Consider the following 19,884-nt stretch of genomic DNA (forward strand, 5'->3'; position numbering starts at 1 on the left):
TCTGGTAAAGGCCTAATATCTCCAATATTTAGGAAACAACCAAATTTATAAAAGTAAGAATCATTCATCAAATAATGGCCAAGGGATATGAGCAGGCAGTTTTCAAAAGAAGAAATCAAATTTATCAACAGTCATGAGGAAAAAAATGTTCTAAATCACTAATTAAAGAAATGAAAATTAAGAGGTACCATCTCACAGCTATCATATTGGCTGGAAGGGATGTGGAAAAATAGTGATATGTGCGTGGTTGGTGGAGTTGTGGATTGGTCTAACTATTCTGGCTAATAATTTGGAACTATTCCCAAAGGACTGTGCATACTCTTTGATCCAGAAATACTGCTACTAGATCTGTATCTGAATGAGATATTCAAAAAAATGAAAAATACTCATGTATACAAGTATATTTATATCAGCTCTTTGCAATGGTAAAGAATTAGAAGGGATGTTTATCCTTTGAGGAATGGCTGAACATGTAGGGATATATGATTGTATTGGGATATAAGAAATGATGAGGGGATGATTTCAGAAAAACCTGAGAAGACTTTCATGAAATGATGCAAAGTGGAGTGAGCAGAACCAGGAGAACATTGCATGTGGTAATAACAATATTATAAAGATGATTGACTCATCAATACAATGATCCACATCACTTTCCAAAGACCCATAATGAAAAATGCTATCCACCTCCAAAAAGAGAACTGGAGCAGATTGAAGCCTATTTTTTTTGTTATTTTTTGTTATTTTCTTTTATTTTTGCAATATGGAAAAAATTTGAAAATAAGTTTTCCATGATTTCACATATATAATGGATATATTACTTGCCTTCTCAATGAGCCTGATCAAAGGAGAGAACATGGTTTACTATGTTAATAGTTTTATTCCTTAATATCTTTCCAGTATTGAAGAAATTGTTAAACCCTCTAATCTTTCAGAATCAACCTATATGCTGAAGATAAGATGTTCAGCTTTTTAATGTTAATGATTTCAATTCAATTAGACAATTCAATCAACTTTTATTAAGGGTCTTCTACCAAGGCATGTGCTATGGGCTGAGAAATATAAAGAAAAGGAAAGAGTTCCTACCTTCAAAGAGCTTCTGTTCTGATGGGAGGAAAAATATATAGACACAAATAAGCCTACAGAAAACATATTCCAAATAAATACAAAATAATTTTAGGGAGAATGAGCACACCTGGGGAAATCAGGAAAGGTTGATTGGGGGTGGCCACTGAACTGAGCCTTGAAAGAACCTGCTGCGGCTGAGCTCCCATTGAGAAGGGAGAACATCCCAGGCAGGGAGGAACAGCCAGTCCAAAGACCCAGAGGTGAGAGAGGAAGAGCAAATGATAGATACATTTTGGTTGGAATGTTTGTCCATTCTTGAAGACAACCATGACATCAAGGAGGTGATACCATGACATTCAAGTGAATTGAAGTGAGGGGTGATGTGCAAAGTCACCAGTCTCACATTCTCCTCTGTAGTCATCTGGGTCCAATGGTCAGAGATGGATCAGGACCTTTGCTTTTTAAGGCTCAATCTTTCCCAGGTTGTAGTTTGACTGAAGCAATTCCTATTCAGTTGTTAAGGTTAAGTAAGAGAGATAAGGCAGAGGCCAAGAATGACCACTTCCAGACAAAAAAAAAATTAACCTTGGAGGATTGGTTGGACTACTGAGGAGAGGAAGCAAAGTACCTCAGGACCTTTCCTCTACATGGAGAAAATAAAAAGGACAGGGGAAAACTGAGAAACAGTCATAGGTTCACCAATTGAGAGCTAGATGGAAATATAATCCAACTCATTTGAAAGATGAGGAAACTGAATCCTAGAGAAGTGAAGATTTCCCTAAGAATTACACAGGAAGTCTATACCAAAGTTGAACCTGGAACTTCTTAAATACCTTACAGACCTTGAAAATAGCTTCATTTTTTTCTCTCTAGGGATGTAAAAATCACCTAAGCAGGCTTAGACTTGTGGGGAGACTGAGGCTTTAGTTACTTGTCAACTACCAAGGGAAATGGGACTTTTTATGAAAGAACTGACATTTCCAGACACTTTTTAACAAATTATGTTGGGAGGAAAGGAATTTTAGTTCTCTTCCAGTCTTAAAGATACAGAGATGGATTTGCATGATGTAGACAGAGCACGATGGGAAGTCAAACAAGCTAAAAGAGATTCTCTTATCCTAATTTAGTAGAATAAATAGAATTCTATGGATGGCAGCTAAAGCAAAATAAAAAACAATTTAAAATGATGTGCTCCTCCTGCGAGATGATGGTGAGTCAGAATCACCAAAGAGATGAGATGGCCTTGGTGGTTATAAAGGAAAAGAAGTAGATCTCTCCTGATGAGGAAAAAGCCCAACCAACAACTTCAGTTTGGTACTGAACAGCAGATGGCAGTAGCAGAGAGCACCTCTGCCCAAGCACCAGCTGTAGGTAAAGGTGGAAAGACAGGGTCACACATGTACAAAAATGTAACGGCTCTGTTTGTCGTGGAAAGAATTGGAAATTGAGGGGATGCCCATCCATTGGGGAAGGGCTGAACAAATTGTGGTATATGTATGTGATGGGACACTATTGTTCTATAAGAAATCATGAGGGATGGATGGGATTTCAGAGAAGCCTGGAAAGATTTGCATGAATTGATGCTGAGGGAGATGAGTAGAACCAGAAGAACATTACACACACAACAAGATGGGGGTGATGATCATCTATGATGGACTTGCTCACTCAGTGCAATAATCAGGAACAGTTTTAGGGGATCTGTGATGGAGAATGCCATCTGCAGCCAGAAAAGGAACTGTGGAGACCAAAGCTTATTATCTTCAATTTTTAAAAGTTGTCTTTTGTATTATGTAATTTTGCTATCTCTCAGGTTTTGGATCTGATTCTTATAGCATAACACATTCGGTTTTGATCTATGCTTATCATGGATGCAAATGTGAAGACTATATGAGATTGCCTTCCTATGGTGGTGGGGAAGAGGGAGGGAGAAAAATTGTAAAACCCAAAACCTTGCAGAAAAATGATTGGTGAAAACTACCACTATATGTAATTGGAAAATAAAATATATAAATAAAAAGGAGTCATCAAAAGCCCCCAGCAACATGCTGTGGGAGAAAAGGCAGATACTGGCCCCCTGCCTTGATCCTCACAATTGTGGCAAGGGTGGGGATGAGGGAAGTGTGTGCTGTTACCATACTTTAAGGTTGAGAAATCTGAAGCAGACAGAGGTTAAGTGACTTACCCAGAGTCAAGCAGCTATCTTAGGTTAGATTTGAACTCAGATATTCTGCTCTAGTCACAGAGGCACCACCTAGCTGCCACACTTGAGTTTTTCTAGGCTGTTCATTCCCATTTCTTTTACTTGATCCTCCATTAGTATGATTATAGTCTCTAGACTTTTCCTCATCCTGATCAATCTCCTATGAATGCATTCCATTTTGTCAACTTTAATCAATTGTCATCTCCATCATGAAAGAAAGTCCTCCAAAATGCAGTTTGAGCAGGGCAGAGTCACCTAATCCAGTTTCCCATAGAAATCATCCTCAGAAGAAGAGGCACTAGGCTCGCTGTTTATCTGTTTCCTTAAATATAGTTCATATAGGGTATATGCTAAGATTCCATCTAACTTCTGATCAGTTTGGTATTCATCCTAAGTCCAAGGCTTGACCCATTTCCTACATAATACCTGTTCCACAATGAAAATAGAGAATAGCAAAAACCAAAAAACCAAAACCAAAAACCTTTTATACAAATCTTAGATAAACAGAAATCAGAGAAGGATACATGGGAGGATATATTTTAAACAATGCAGAGTGAAGGGGATTTCCTATTGGGAATAAGATAACTCAACCAAGAGAAAGGGTCTTGGTTCTCACCCAAGGGAAAAACTATCTGAAGACTCTAGAGTATGTGTCCCCAGAGTGTTTCCTTCAGCAACTCAAAGATGGAAATCAGTGACTTAATGCTTCAAGAGTCCTGATGGAGGACCAGTCTGGAAGAGACCCCATTCACCAGCTCTACTCTACCTCATACCTTCTGTTTTGAAGAGCAGGGCATTCATCTCCAGCAAGGAGAGACTCCCATATCAATGACTTTTGCAATAGGGGTTACTCCAGTTTAGTAAAAATGACAGTGCTAGTCTCATGTCAAACTGCCAAAGAAAAGGCTATTTTATAGAGCTAGAAAAAGCAATATAATTCATATGGAAAAATTAAAGGCCAAGAATCCCCAAAGACCTCAGCTACAAGAATCAAGATTCTCTTTTTGATAAAAACTGCTAGGAATCTAGAAAGCAGTCTAGGAAAAACTCTGTGTAGACCCCTGTCTACACAATAGATCACAGTAACTTCCAAATGGAAACATGAATGATATAAAGTTCCATTAAAAATAAATTTGAGGGGCAGCTAGGTGGCATAGTGGATAAAGCACAGGCCCTGGAGTCAGGAGTACCTGGGTTCAAATCCAGTCTCAGGCACTTAATAATTACCTAGCCTTGAGGCCTTGGGCAAGCCACTTAACTCCACTGCCTTGCAAAAACCTAAAAAAAAATATTATTGAGGGGCTGCTAGGTGGCTCAGTGGATAAAGCACAGGCCCTGGAGTCAGGAGTACCTGGGTTCAAATCAGGTCTCAGACACTTAATAAATACCTAGCTGTGTGGCCTTGGGCAAGCCACTTAACCCCATTTGCCTTGCAAAAAAAAAAACACTAAAAAAATAATAAAATAAATTTGAGGAATAGGAAAAGAGATGCCTTTCATAGCTATGGAAAGAGTTCTTAAGCAAGCAAAGGGCAGAAAAGGAGATTAAAAGGATTGATTCTGATTACATAAAATTGAAAGTCCAGCACAAAATCAATGCAGTTAACATTAGAAAGAAAAGAGTTAACAGGTAAATAAAAGGTGCTCTTTTCCATTCTCAATAATGAGTAGTGGGTGGGGCAGCTAGGTGGAAGGGTGGATATAGCACCTGCCCTGGACTCTGGAGTACCTGAGCTCAAATCAGACCTCAGCACTCAATAATTACCTAGTTGTGTGGCCTTGGGCAAGCCACTTAACCCCATCTGCCTTGCAAAAACCAAGATGATAATAATAATAATAATAATAATAATAATAATAATGAATAGTGGAAAATCTTTGTCTTAAGTTTCTCTCATAAAGATCCGATAGTTAATATATGTGTTGGTTTCCTTTTTCACTTAGTATCCCCAGCAACCAGCATTTAGTTGGGACTTAATAGCTGAACTGATTCAAACATTAGAGTATGAGCTATTCCCCAAAGGAGAAGCTGGGTGGTGCAGTGCTGAATTTGGAGCCAGAAAGACTGGGCTTCCTGAGTTCAACTCTGGTCTCAGATCTAGGTGTGTGAATTTGGGTAAGTAATTTAATCTTGTCTCAGTTTCCTCATCTGTCCAATGAACTGGAGAAGGAAGTTGCAAAACACTCCAATATCTTTGCCAAAAAACTCCAGATGGGTCACAAAGAGTCTGACATAATTGAAATGACTGAAAAACAAAATGTCAAAGGATATGAGCAAGTAGGTCTCAAAGGGGGAAAAATTCAAGTGATTAACAACTATATGAAAAAATGCAATTAATCATTAATAGGAGAAATGTAAAAGAAAACAACTTTAAGGTTCTATCTCAAACCTATCCGATGGCCAGAGGAGTTATAGCATTGGCACACAGATTTACTATCAGTGCATTTGTGAATAGGTTTGAAATTTCTGAAAGGTATTTTGGGCCTCTACTCCCAAAGTCACTAAATTGTGCATACCCTTTGACCTAATAATACCACTATTAGGCATATATCCTAGGGGAAAGGATCCATTGGATCAAAAATATAACAGTGCCTCTGTGGCACAGAAGAATCAGAAATGATGAGGAGAGAGGTCGAGCAAATGAAATGGGATATTTTTGTACCATGAGCAATGATGAAAGAGATGGATTCAGAGAAACCTGTGAAGGCCTCCATATGCTGGCACAGAGTGAAGTAAGAACAATTTATATAATACCAGCAACTCCTTTGAGGATCATGCTATACAAGGTTATCATTCCATCCATATACCTGTCCTTACTGGTTGTCAGCCTGCTAGAACATTCTGCTTCCTTCAAGAATTCAGTGCCTGCCTCATAGGCTTTCTCTTAAATCTTTGACTTACTGAAGCAATGGGACACTCTGAAAGGAACAGGTTGGGGCAGAGCAAGTCAAGTCAAAGGATCACTACAACCTGGTAAAGGATCACCACCTCCCCTCAGATCCTAATGGAGAAAGCTCGGACTCAGTAGAGTCTTGAAAATAGTGGTATTCCTGGTACTGTGTGACTAGGTGGCCCAGTGGATAGAGCACCGGCCCTGGAGTCAGGAGTACCTGAGTTCAAATCTGGCCTCAGACACTTAATAATGACCTAGCTGTGTGGCTTTGGGCAAGCCACTTAACGCCATTTGCCTTGCAAAAGCCTAAAAAAAAAAAAGAAAGAAAAAGAAAAATAGTGGTATTCCACAGATTTACTCCTTGTCCTGACTGCAGCCATCTTGGAGGGAAGTAATCACTGTAGAGAAGGAGCCCACCTTCCTCTCCATCACCACCTCCACCACCTAAAGATAACCAGCTGCCATTGACTATTGGGTAAAGAAGGCTAAGCACCTAGAAGTGGCAGCACGCCTCAGATGAATGTTCTTGCTTCCATCTTAAGTCTTTGAAGATATCCCACAAAGCAACCTCCTTGGGGATGAAGCTTGGTTACTGCTTCAGTGGATCCTTCAGCCATAGCCACTAAAGACCCAGGAGAAAAAAATGAAAGTTATGGCCACCTTGTCTTTGGCAAGGACAAATGGTATAATATCAGAAACAATTCTCAAGATTTTATCCCCTTTCCCCTCTCCTCCTGGGTCCCTCTTCTCTCACTGATGAGGAAGACCCAGAATGACTAGGTTCGTTCTCTAGACTTCCAAGATCTTCTGCTTCTTATTCTCTGCTTTTTAGTATCTCCTGCAGTGTCCCCTTTCACATTTATGAAAGCTCCAGGAGACCAGAGACTGACTTTTGTTTTCAGTTTTTGCAAGGCAATGAGGTTAAGTGACTTGCCCAAGGCCACACAGCTAGGTGATCATTAAGGGTCTGAGACCAGATTTGAACTCAGGTCCTCAGGACTCCAGGGCCAGTGCTCTATTCATTGCACCACCTCCCTGCCCACTGACTTTTTTATTTGTTCCCACAGAGTTAGCCTTGCACATACTAGTAACTTAGTAAATGCCTGTATTATGCCATCTTTTCTACTGCCTTACAATCCCTAATCCTGTCCTCCTTCATTATTGTTACTAGGGCACGATTTATGCTCTACTCCCTCCCCTATCATGACCCTCTGCTATCTTCACTACTTGATTCCTTGCCTCCTGATCCTATCGATCAAGTTTTACCAAAACCCAGCCTTGGATGACTCCCATGATCTGCTTTCTCTCCTGGTCATATACTACAGAACAGCATGGGGGGAATCCCCACAAAACCCTGCTCACTGGGTGCACCACTACGTCATATTACATAATCTCACCTGGGCCCTCAATGTAGCAAGGCAGTCCTTTCAGCCACCCTAATCCCTTCTCTATCCTCCCAAGGACAGCTATGGCAAACATTCTCATCCCTCCTCAAGTCTCCATTATACCCTCTTCCTACACCTCAGCTAAGATCATCTCATTCTTCACTGAAAATCCTGAAGCCAGTCACTGAGTTTTTCTCCCCCTTTCCTCATCTCACATCCCTCAAAACTTTTCTCTCACTATCTCCTCTTTTACTCTGACCTCTGAAGTTGAGCTTTCTCTTCCCCAAGGTAAAAAACCTCAAAATCACCCTTCATCCCATTCCCTTTTCACTTCTCCAGCTTATTATCTTCACAGTCATCTTCACTCTGGCTTTCAATCTCGTCCTATCTATTGGCTTTTCCCCTCCAAATATGTCTATGCCTCTGTCATATTTAGGTAGCACATAAAGAGTGAATTCTGGGCTCTTTTCCAACTTATTCTCTGACTAGAGGGTTCCTTGAGTAAACCTTATCTGCTGCTACCCCCTTAGAATTCTAAGGGTCAGTCAGTTCCCCTTGGGGACTCTTCAGGTTTCAAGTCCTTTTCCAGCTTCAAGAGAGAAGATGAGACCAATCCCACTTTTGATTGCTGAAGGGAGAAAAACTTCTGGGAAGACATGAGAAGAACAAGGGTGGGGCAGCTAGGTGGCTCAGTGGATAGATCACAGGCCCTGGAGTCAGGAGGACCTGAGTTCAAATCTGCCCTCAGACACTTAATGACCTAGCTGTGTGGCCTTGGGCAAGTCACTTAACCCCATTTGCCTTGCAAAAACCTGAAAAAAAAAGAACAAGGGGCAATCTCCATCCTGTCCCCATACCCAGCCTGCTACTAGGTCAGGGATCCCCCCCTTAGGGATGGGAGATCTGTTTCACTCTGTCTTGTCTGGCATATTTTCTTTTATGTAGAACTTCTATGATTTGTTTTGCTATGATTTGGATAAATGAGTTCCTTTGCTCTTCACTATATGTTCATGTGGAATGGCATTAAGGCAGGAAAGGATTCAAACACTGAATAAAGACCTTGGGGTTCCCTTTCCCCCAAATGTCAAAGCAATGAGAAATCAGCTCAAATTCCATTCTATTTCCTAGAGCAACAGTCCTTAAAGGAGTAGATAGACATAATTCTCCTGGTACTCCCTATCCCTTTGAAGAGAGTACGGCTTCTAAGCCCTAGCTCTGCTCCTCTTCCTTTCCTCTCCCTTGGACTAAGGTTGGATGGGGGAAGGAGACATTAGAGCTGTCTCTTGGGTCTCCCTTCAAGACCCTGGTAAACAGCCCACTCACATGTGGAGGCTCCCTAGCCTGGAAACTCCTCTGGTGGCTTTAAAGCCCCTCCCATGTTGGCTCCTTATCTTTCCAGGTTTCTCACACTTTGCTCCCTTCCACACCCTTTTTGATACAGCCACATGGTCTCACCTGGGTTGCTCAAACATGAATTACCATCCCCTGTATCTCTCCTTTTGCTATGTCTGCACTCAGCTTCTTTGTTTCCCAGTCTCAGCTTTCCCAGAAGGTTTTTTTCCTCGAGGAACCCTTTCTGCTCATTTCCAGTCTTCTTGGAAATTACCTCTCATCTTCTCTGTTCCTCTAGTATAACTGAATCATATTTATAAGTAGTTTCCTTTCCAGAACTGTGTTTGGGCTTTTCTTTACATTCCCCATGCTAAGTTCAATGCCTAGCACACAGTGATTAACAAATGTTTGTTGATTCGCTGACAATAACTTTTACATTGAAGAAAGTTTCGAAAGACTTAAGAACTCTCATCAGTGCATTGACCAACCACAGGTCCAGAGGATCATCAATGAAGCCCACTGCCCAACTTGTGTTTTTCCTTCTGTAAAATGGAAAGGTGGATTAAATTGTTTCTAAGATCTCTTGTGGCTCAAATGTATATGACGCTTAAGGTCTTTTCCAGCTTTTATAAGGTTATGACTCTAATAAAATTGATTGTGTGGCTGATAAATGTTGGGGGACAAAAAACAATAGCTGCCATTTAAAAGAAGTTTTCATCTTCCTTATCTTCCAGTTGGACTCAAAGCTAGAAAGAAGCTTGGGGAGCTTCTCTTTCTACTAAGGCAGAGTAGCTAGTGTCATCAGGATTCAGTTAATGTTTTTAAAAATTAAATTGTGCTTTTTTTCAATTAATAAGCATTTATTTTCTCTCTCTCCTCTGACCCCCACCACTTCATAGAAAGCAAACCAAATTTCCACATAGGCCTGTAGTTGAGAAACCTGGTGTCATTCCAAAGAGGATAAACGTGAATTAAAAACTGTCCCAGCATTTGGTTAAGTGCATTTCATGAGCTTTCTATAGACATTTCCCCTTGAGTCCTTCAGAATCAAATTCAACAACAAAATTAAGTTCATACCATCTGTAATGACCTTTGTTAAGAAATCAAGGTTCAGAAATGAATGTATTTTCTGTCTTCAAGGACCTTATAATAGGGCAGGTAGGTGGTGCAGTGGGTAGAGTACTGAGCCTGGAGTCAAGGAAGACCTAACTTCAAATCTGACCTTAGACATTTAATCATGTAGCCCACGGCAGATCCTTTAGCCCTGTTTATCTCTGTTGTCTCATCTGTAAAATGAGTGGAGAAGGAAATGGCAAAATACTCTAGTATCTTTGCCAAGAATACCCCAAAGGGGGATACACAGAGTCAGACCCAACTGAAAAGGGATAGAACAACATCCTGAACAAAAGGTACTGTATCTTAGCAATGAAATCCAACACTTTCATTTAATGAGTGAAAAAGCTGTAACCCAGAAAGGGGAGGAATTTTGCCCAAGTACTAATGTAATTGTGGCAGACTCCTAGAATAGAATTGCCTTTGGGTTTGTGACACCCCATTTCAGGGAATGTATCACTATACCATTTCAAAGATTCACAGAGTTTATGAGTTGGAATTGACCTTAGCAGCCAACTAGACCAACTTGTAACTTAAAAAACAGGACTCCCTATTAAGGGCCTGACACAGGAGCCTCTAGCCTTTGCCTGAAGACTTCAAGTGAGAAACAGTCAATACCTCCAGTAGTAGTGCATTCCAGTTTTTGATAGGATTTGGGAAGTTGTTCCTCATATGAAGTCTAAGTTTGATGTCTTACAGCTTTTCCCCATGGCTCCCCATTCTGTCCTCTGGGATCAGCCTTAAGGCAAATCCATTTTTCATGTAAAAATCTTTCAAATATCTCTCCTACCCTGACTCTTCTGCAATTTCAAATACTCCAATTCCTTCCATGAACTTATGACCAAGCTTGGCCAAGCTATCTTGGTTGTCCTTTGGACACTCTCTTAACAATGCTGTTGCATACATTATCTGATGAAATAATGTAAATCAAGGCCTTAAGAACTAAATAGGTAAATATGAACCTTTTATTGTTCACAAAATATGGCATCAAGAACTAAGCACAACTCTCCAGGGTTGGTTAATTATTTCTGGATGCTGAACTTCTCTTGATCCTGTTGGTTTATATTAAGTTCATTTAAAAAAAGACAATTTTTTTTCTGAAGTAGAACTTTTTTCTAGACTTATGTAAACTTGACTTTTCTTCAATATATTTTAGATTTACTCCTCTTATGCTTCATATTCAATTTGATCCTGTCAAGGTCAGTATTGTCTTTACCTCCACACAAAAAACCCATCTCTTGAACCAAAAGTAGAATCCTAGAAAATTTGTGCTGTTGTGGGCTCATCTGGTCGATTTCCTTTTGTTCCTGTAGCCAACCCATCACCTCTCTACCTAGAAGGAGATTTGTTTCATATCCTCTGTCTTCTGGAGTCCTGGCTTATCATTGCATTGATCCTAGTTCTTCAGTCTTTTCATTTTCCTTTGTAATATTGCAGTCACTATATAAAGGGTCCTGCTCACTTCACTTTGCATCAGTTTATTCAAGTCTTTCTGGTTTTTTCATTCTATCATTTCTTATATCATTCCAGTATATTAACATACTTTTAAATTTTTGAATATATGAGTTCTTCTTGCTATTTCAAATTCTGACAAGTCTGTTCTTGCTACTTTGGTTCAAATCACTACTAGAAATATTAAATAGCACAAGATCAAGCAAAACTTCCTGACTCCCTAACTCCTTTCAAATTGACCAGCAGCCATTAATGATGTGTTTTTGGCTCTGGCTAGTCAACCAGTTAAAAATCTAATTGTGCTAATGACAAACATAGCCCACATATCCTCATCATTTCCACAAGAGGAGCATGGCAATTTTACCAAGTGTTTTACTAAATTCTACATTAATTCTAGACAGTCACTGTTTTAAAAAGCCAAATAGATCTCATTGTATTATTATTTTTTTTTTTTAGGTTTTTGCAAGGCAAATGGAGTTAAGTAGCTTGCCCAAGGCCACACAGCAGTAATTATTAAGTGTCTGAGACAGAATTTGAACCCAGGTACTCCTGATTCCAAGGCCAGTGCTTTATCCACTACGCCACCTAGCCGCCCCTCATTGTATTCTTGATGATAGCTTGTTTGTATATTGTTGCTAGCATGGTATCCTCTGCATTCATCTGTACACTCTCTGAAGGCAGGGATGTTATTTGTGTTTCGTGGTATTCCCATCACTTAGTGGAGACTTAAAGCTTTTTGACTAACTATAGTTTGCAAACTAATCCCCTTTTTTTTTTTGCCTTCACAAGTTGCACTTTACCTCTCCCATTCTCCAATCTTTGTTTGCAAATTGAATAAAACTCAAAATAATTGGATATTTTTACATAGCTCAAATTTCTCCCTGTAATTTTTCTTTTCAGAGAGTCATCTCCTATAACAAAGTATTTTTGTTTTTTATTTTTTATTTTTTTTTGCAAGGCAAATGGGGTTAAGTGGCTTGCCCAAGGCCACACAGCTAGGTCATTATTAAGTGTCTGAGACTGGATTTGAACCCAGGTACTCCTGACTCCAAGGGTGGTGCTTTATCCAATACGCCACCTAGCCGCCCCAACAAAGTATTTTTTAAAGGAAAAAAAGAGGAAAAAATCAGCAAAAGTATTTGTATATTGGAAAAAATGCATCGTGTGCATTGTTTCACATTCCTGCACTCTCTCCAGTTACGGTTTTTTTTTTAAGGAAAGATTTTGAGTTTTACAATTTTTCCCTTATTCTTGCTTCCCTCCCCCCACCCCCCACAGAAGACAGTCTGTCAGTCTTTACATTGTTTCCATGGTATATACACTGATCTAGGTTGAATGTGATGAGAGAGAAATCATATCCTTAAGAAACAAAGTATGAGATAGCAAAATTACACAAGATAACGGTTTTTTTTACCCTAAATTGAAGGTAATAGTCTTTGGTCTTTGTTCAAATTCCACAGTTCTTTATCTGGATACAGATGGCATTCTCCATCGCAGACAGCCCCAAATTGTCCCTGATAGTTTCACTGATGGAATGAGCGAGTCCATTAAGGTTGATCATCACCCCCATGTTGCTGTTCGGGTGTACAATGTTCTTCTGGTTCTGCTCATCTCACTCAGCATCAGTTCATGCAAATCCCTCCTTCCAAGCTTCCCTGAATTCCCATCCCTCCTGGTTTCTAATAGAACAATAGTGTTCCATGACATACATATACCACAGTTTGCTAAGCCATTCCCCAATGGAAGGACATTTACTTGATTTCCAATTCTTTGCCACTACAAACAGGGCTGTTATGAATATTTTTGTACAAGTGATGTTTTTCCCTTTTTTCATGATCTTTTCAGGGTATAGACCCAGTAGTGGTATTGCTGGATCAAAGGGTATTTTTATTGCACATTTTTGTTGCCCTTTGAGGCGTAATCCCAAATTGCTCTCCAGAAAGGTTGGATGTCTCTCCAGTTATTGGAAGATCACCAACAAGTGGCACAGCCAAGTACCAGAATGAAAAAGCATTTGTCAAGCCTTGACTGCATATTAGGTGCTAGATGAAGTGGTTTCAGTGGCAAAAATCAAGAGCCCCTGCCTTCAAGGAGCTTACATTAGATGACACTGAGTTGAAGAATGGTGGATAGAGGAGGATTTTTCAGGTCTCAGGAGTCTGATGTTAGTTATAGATGAGCAATTCCTAGGAATATTTGTGTTGATTTGTTGTCAGATAGTGGAATAGTGGAAGATATTGAAACAGGGTAATTGGTGACAATGAAGATGATTGGAGGGCAGTGCGGTGGTTCTGTGTCACATTTCATGAACTCTCACCAACTGGGTCCTTAAGGTCATTTCTTTTAGTTCATTTTTTTCAGTATCACATCTACTGAGTCAGGTGACATTGTGGCTTGAACTTTCCAAGGGCAGCTTGGTGCTCCCTCACTATCTCCCTTTTGTGGATCAGTTTCCTCTTAGTCATTTTTGTTTTATTTCCAGGTCAAAAGTCATTTTCCTTGTCCAGAAGCATATTATTTGAACAAGATTTCCTAGCTTTTGTGCGATTGCATACATTTATGATGAAGACCCTTCTTTGGCTTTGGAGAAAGACCAGTTGAACAAGTGATTTAGAGATTTGGATACATTGTGTGGGGTGGGGAGGGAAGCAGCAGAAGGAATTTAAAGTTGACAGGTATTATTTGTGCTGTTATATCTTTCCTGCAGAAAAATATGATTCTAGTGTTAAGTATTCTTACACATTGTTAGATTTCTTTGTCCTATTTACCCCATCAGACTTGGAGTTTCCCAAGGGACCTCGTCTTTCCCATCTGTCCTGAAGGGAGTCCCAAAAGAGAGGAGCCAAGTTCTTCTCATCAGCTTATGCCTCTCAAGGGCAGGGGCTGTGTCTCCTCTATCATGCTGGAACTCCCCAAAGTTTGGCAGGGATATCATATTCCTCAATTTAGGGTCACCGAGGGAGTAGTGATGTACTCCCTAGGGGAGGGCAGGATATAGTCACCACCATCAGAATACAGGTCTAGGTTTCGCCTCTCAGATGACAGCAATTTGAGAGTAGGTCCTTCTCCCCAGTCAGTCCTGGACTCCCCAAGGCAGGTGTCATCCCCCACCCTTAACCTTCCTTAAACCTCCTCCTGGCTTTCCTTCCTCCAACAACTCAGAAGCCTTCCTGCACTATTTCTTCTGTATTTCACACAGAGCTGTGTCTCCGGACCGTGGTTCAGTCCATCTACAGCGGCCCGCATCTTCTCTAGACCTCCATCTGCCCCTGTCTACAGACATGTCCCCGGCGCTTCTGCCTGCTCTCGCCCCCCATTCTGTGGCCAGGGGAAGGGCAGCCCGGTGTGGGGCTCTGGTGGGTGAGGCCAGTGTGTGGCTGGGCTCGGGAGGGTCAGTCCGATGTGGGCATGGAGGGCAGTTCAGCAAGGTCAGTGGGGGGCTCGGGAGGGTTAGTTTGGGGGGACTCAGGAGGTCAGTGGGGGGCTCGGGAGGGTTAGTTTGGGGGGACTCAGGAGGTCAGTGGGGGGGGCTTGGGAGGGTTAGTTTGGGGGGACTCAGGAGGTCAGTGGGGGGCTCGGGAGGGTTAGTTTGGGGGACTCAGGAGGTCAGTGGGGGGCTCGGGAGGGTTAGTTTGGGGGGACTCAGGAGGTCAGTGGGGGGGTTTGGGAGGGTCAGTCCAATGTGGGCATGGAGGGCAGTTCAGTAAGGTCAGTGGGGGGGGCTCGGGAGGGTTAGTTTGGGGGGACTCAGGAGGTCAGTGGGGGGCTCGGGAGGGTTAGTTTGGGGGACTCAGGAGGTCAGTGGGGGGGCTCGGGAGGGTTAGTTTGGGGGGGACTCAGGAGGTCAGTGGGGGGCTCGGGAGGGTTAGTTTGGGGGACTCAGGAGGTCAGTGGGGGGCTCGGGAGGGTTAGTTTGGGGGACTCAGGAGGTCAGTGGGGGGGGCTTGGGAGCTTTAGTTTGGGGGGACTCAGGAGGTCAGTGGGGGGGTTTGGGAGGGTCAGTCCAATGTGGGCATGGAGGGCAGTTCAGTAAGGTCAGTGGGGGGGGCTCGGGAGGGTTAGTTTGGGGGGACTCAGGAGGTCAGTGGGGGGGCAGTGGGGGGGGCTCGGGAGGGTTAGCCTGATTGGGCATGGGGGGACTCAGGAGGTCAGTGGGGGGCTCGGGAGGGTTAGTTTGGGGGACTCAGGAGGTCAGTGGGGGGCTCGGGAGGGTTAGTTTGGGGGGACTCAGGAGGTCAGTGGGGGGCTCGGGAGGGTTAGTTTGGGGGGACTCAGGAGGTCAGTGGGGGGGGCTTGGGAGCTTTAGTTTGGGGGGACTCAGGAGGTCAGTAGGGGGGTTTGGGAGGGTCAGTCCGATGTGGGCATGGAGGGCAGTTCAGTAAGGTCAGTGGGGGGGGGCTCGGGAGGGTTAGTTTGGGGGGACTCAGGAGGTCAGTGGGGGGGCTCGGGAGGGTCAGCCTGATGTGGGCATGGAGGGCAGTTCAGCAGGGTCAGTGGGGGGGTTCGAGAGAGTTAGTTTGGGGGGACTCAGGAGGTCAGTGGGGGGCTCGGGAGGGTTAGTTTGGGGGACTCAGGAGGTCAGTGGGGGGCTCGGGAGGGTCAGCCTGATGTGGGCATGGAGGGCAGTTCAGCAAGGTCAGTGGGGGGGGGGCTCGGGAGGGTTAGTTTGGGGGGACTCAGGAGGTCAGTGGGGGGCTCGGGAGGGTTAGTTTGGGGGGGACTCAGGAGGTCAGTGGGGGGGCTCGGGAGGGTTAGTTTGGGGGGACTCAGGAGGTCAGTGGGGGGGCTTGGGAGCTTTAGTTTGGGGGGACTCAGGAGGTCAGTAGGGGGGTTTGGGAGGGTCAGTCCCGATGTGGGCATGGAGGGCAGTTCAGTAAGGTCAGTGGGGGGGGGCTCGGGAGGGTTAGTTTGGGGGGACTCAGGAGGTCAGTGGGGGGGCTCGGGAGGGTCAGCCTGATGTGGGCATGGAGGGCAGTTCAGCAGGGTCAGTGGGGGGGTTCGAGAGAGTTAGTTTGGGGGGACTCAGGAGGTCAGTGGGGGGCTCGGGAGGGTTAGTTTGGGGGACTCAGGAGGTCAGTGGGGGGCTCGGGAGGGTCAGCCTGATGTGGGCATGGAGGGCAGTTCAGCAAGGTCAGTGGGGGGGGGGGCTCGGGAGGGTTAGTTTGGGGGGACTCAGGAGGTCAGTGGGGGGCTCGGGAGGGTTAGTTTGGGGGACTCAGGAGGTCAGTGGGGGGCTCGGGAGGGTTAGTTTGGGGGGACTCAGGAGGTCAGTGGGGGGCTCGGGAGGGTCAGTCCAGGCCCGGCTCCGCGGGCGGGGGTCTCGGGGCCCCTTCCTCCTCCGGCCCCTCCTCTCGCCCGGACCCCGGTTTTCGCGGCCTCCCGGGTGGGCAGGGCAGGCCGAGGGAGGGCTCGTTCTCGGGGGGGGGGGGGGGGGGGGTGTCCGCGGCGCTGGGGCGCGGGAGGCTTCCGCTCTGCGCATGCGCGTGCGCCCGGGCGGCGTGCGTGCGGACGGCGGATTGTTTCGGGGGGGGGGGGCCGCGCCGGGCCGCGGGGGCGCGCCGGGTCGCGGGGGCGCGCACGGGCGCGCGTAGCTCTCACCCGAGCGGCTCCGGCCGCTTTCAGGCCGCGGCTCCCGGCAGCCCTCGCGCGCGGGGAGGCGGCGGGGCGGGGGCGGAAGCACGCCGGCGCAGTGCGAGGGGCGCGTGGGGGAGGAGCGCCGCGGGCGCGTCGGGGCGTGTCCGGGCGTGGCGGCGTCACGCAGCGCGGCCGGGCGGAGCGCCGCCGCATTGTTTGTTTCACGGGGGGAGCGAGCGAGGAGCGAGCGAGGAGCGAGCGGGCCGAGGAGGAGCCGCCGAGGGAGCGAGCGAGCGAGCGCCGGAGCCCAGCCCAGCCCAGCCCGCCGCCGCCGCCCGCTCCCCGCCCGCCGGCCGCCGCCGCCGCCCCCGACCCCGGCCCTGGAGAGCGGCGCCGCGCAGCGCGGCCGGCCCGGCCTGGGGCCCCCCACGAGCCGGGGCCTCGCGTGACGAGCCGCCCCGCCGCCCCGCCGCCTTCGCCGGGCCAGGCCCGCCGCGCAGGCCCCGGCTCCGGCCCCGGCCCGGCCCCGCCCGGGCCCCGCGCGTCCCCGAGGCCTCCGCGGCCGTTGGCGCCCCAGCGCCGCCCCCGGAGCCGGCGGAGCCCCGGAGCCAGGTGGGTGAGTCCCCGGGGGCGGCCGGCGGGGGCGGCGGGGCGGGAGGCGGCGGCGGCGCCATGTTTGCGGCCGCAGCTTTGTCCGGCCCGGCCCGGCCCGGGGCGCCGCCGCCCGATGGGGCCCGGCGCGGAGGGGGGCCCGGGGGGAGGCCGGAGGCCGGCCGGGGCCGGGGCCGGGGCCGGGGGCCCCGCTCCCCCGCTCCCCCGCTCCCCCGCGCCCCGGGGCGGCCCACCAGGAAGTGAGCCCCGCGGCGCGGCCGGGCCGGGGGCAGGGCCGGGGCCGGGGGAGGCGGCCGGGGGCAGGGCCGGGGCCGGGCCGGGCCGGGGCCGCGCCGAGCCTCGCATCCCCCCGCCAGGGCGGCCGGCCCCGCCTGTCCCGGGACGCCCCGGCGCTGTCAGGCCTGTCCTCGGGCCGGGCCGTCACGGAGGCCGGCCCGGGGCCCGGGGCTGCAGCCCGGCCGGCGCCGGGAGGCCCCGAGCTCGCCCCTCCGGAGCCTGGTCTCCCCCCCACGCCTGCTCCTCGGGGCCCCAGCCTTCGCGGCCCTCTGGGTAACAAAAGCTCGTAAAGAAACCCAAGACCCGCCAGGGGCCTCGTCCACCCAAGGCCAAGGGCGCCCTGGGCGCCAGCCCGACCAGCTCCAGCCCGTGCTGCTGCTTTGCAGGGCGCCTGGCGCCCCGGGAAGGAAGGCAGACTCCGCTCCCGGAGGAGGGCCGGCCTCTGCGGCCTCTGCGGCCTCTGCGGCCTCTCCGGCCTCTCCGGCCTCTGCGGCCTCTGCGGCCTCTGCGGCCTCTGCGGCCTCTGCGGCCTCTGCGGCCTCTCCGGCCTCTCCGGCCTCTGCGGCCTCTCCGGCCTCTGCGGCCTCTCCGGCCTCTCCGGCCCCTCCGGCCCCTCCGGCCCCTCCGGCCCCTCCGGCCCCTCCGGCCCCTCCGGCCCCTCCGGCCTCTCCGGCCTCTCCGGCCTCTCCGGCCTCTGGCTTGTCTCGTGCCTTCTCCTTCCCTGCTCCTGGCAGCTTGTCCAGGGGGCTCCCCTCCCGCCGGCATTCTTTGTGTGGACTCCCTTACTGCTCTGGTCTCTCGGTTGACTTAACCACAAGCCACAGGGTGGGGAAAGAAGGAAAAGATGAACCTGGAGGAGGGAGGGGACTCTGGGTCAGGTTAATAAGTTAATTTGCCCAGGCCTGAAACAGGACTGAGCAGGGCAGGTCCTTGTGGGTACAACCACAAAAGCACTGTCATTCATTGTGATTAAAGTGATAATATAGGCAGCAGGAAAGAGATCTCCCTCCAAAGGTTGCTGCATGTCTTTCTCTTTGCCAGTATTCAGGGCTTTTGGTCCCCTGCAATCAGATTTTGATTGTTGGAGAGAGGGCGCCCCCCCCCCCCCCACTTTATCCCTTGTGGGTCTGTCTGTGCTTTCAAACACACACTCACCTCTGACCTGATCTCCTGCATGTAGGTGTGAGTGATAGAGACAAAGAATGTTGCACTTCTTTTAAAAAAACGTGAAACACTTTTATTATGATCTGTGGTCAATAAGTATTTCCTTTTGTTCCTGTAGCCAACCCATCACCTCTCTACCTAGAAGGAGATTTGTTTCATATCCTCTGTCTTCTGGAGTCCTGGCTTATCATTGCATTGATCCTAGTTCTTCAGTCTTTTCATTTTCCTTTGTAATATTGCAGTCACTATATAAAGGGTCCTGCTCACTTCACTTTGCATCAGTTTAATTCAAGTCTTTCTGGTTTTTTCATTCTATCATTTCTTATATCATTCCAGTATATTAACATACTTTTAAATTTTTGAATATATGAGTTCTTCTTGCTATTTCAAATTCTGACAAGTCTGTTCTTGCTACTTTGGTTCAAATCACTACTAGAAATATTAAATAGCACAAGATCAAGCAAAACTTCCTGACTCCCTAACTCCTTTCAAATTGACCAGCAGCCATTAATGATGCTGTTTTTGGCTCTGGCTAGTCAACCAGTTAAAAATCTAATTGTGCTAATGACAAACATAGCCCACATATCCTCATCATTTCCACAAGAGGAGCATGGCAATTTTACCAAGTGTTTTACTAAATTCTACATTAATTCTAGACAGTCACTGTTTTAAAAAGCCAAATAGATCTCATTGTATTATTATTTTTTTTTTTTAGGTTTTTGCAAGGCAAATGGAGTTAAGTAGCTTGCCCAAGGCCACACAGCAGTAATTATTAAGTGTCTGAGATCAGAATTTGAACCCAGGTACTCCTGATTCCAAGG

The sequence above is a fragment of the Macrotis lagotis genome, chromosome 2 (assembly GCF_037893015.1).
Source record: "Macrotis lagotis isolate mMagLag1 chromosome 2, bilby.v1.9.chrom.fasta, whole genome shotgun sequence".
Classification (NCBI taxonomy): Eukaryota; Metazoa; Chordata; class Mammalia; order Peramelemorphia; family Peramelidae; genus Macrotis; species Macrotis lagotis.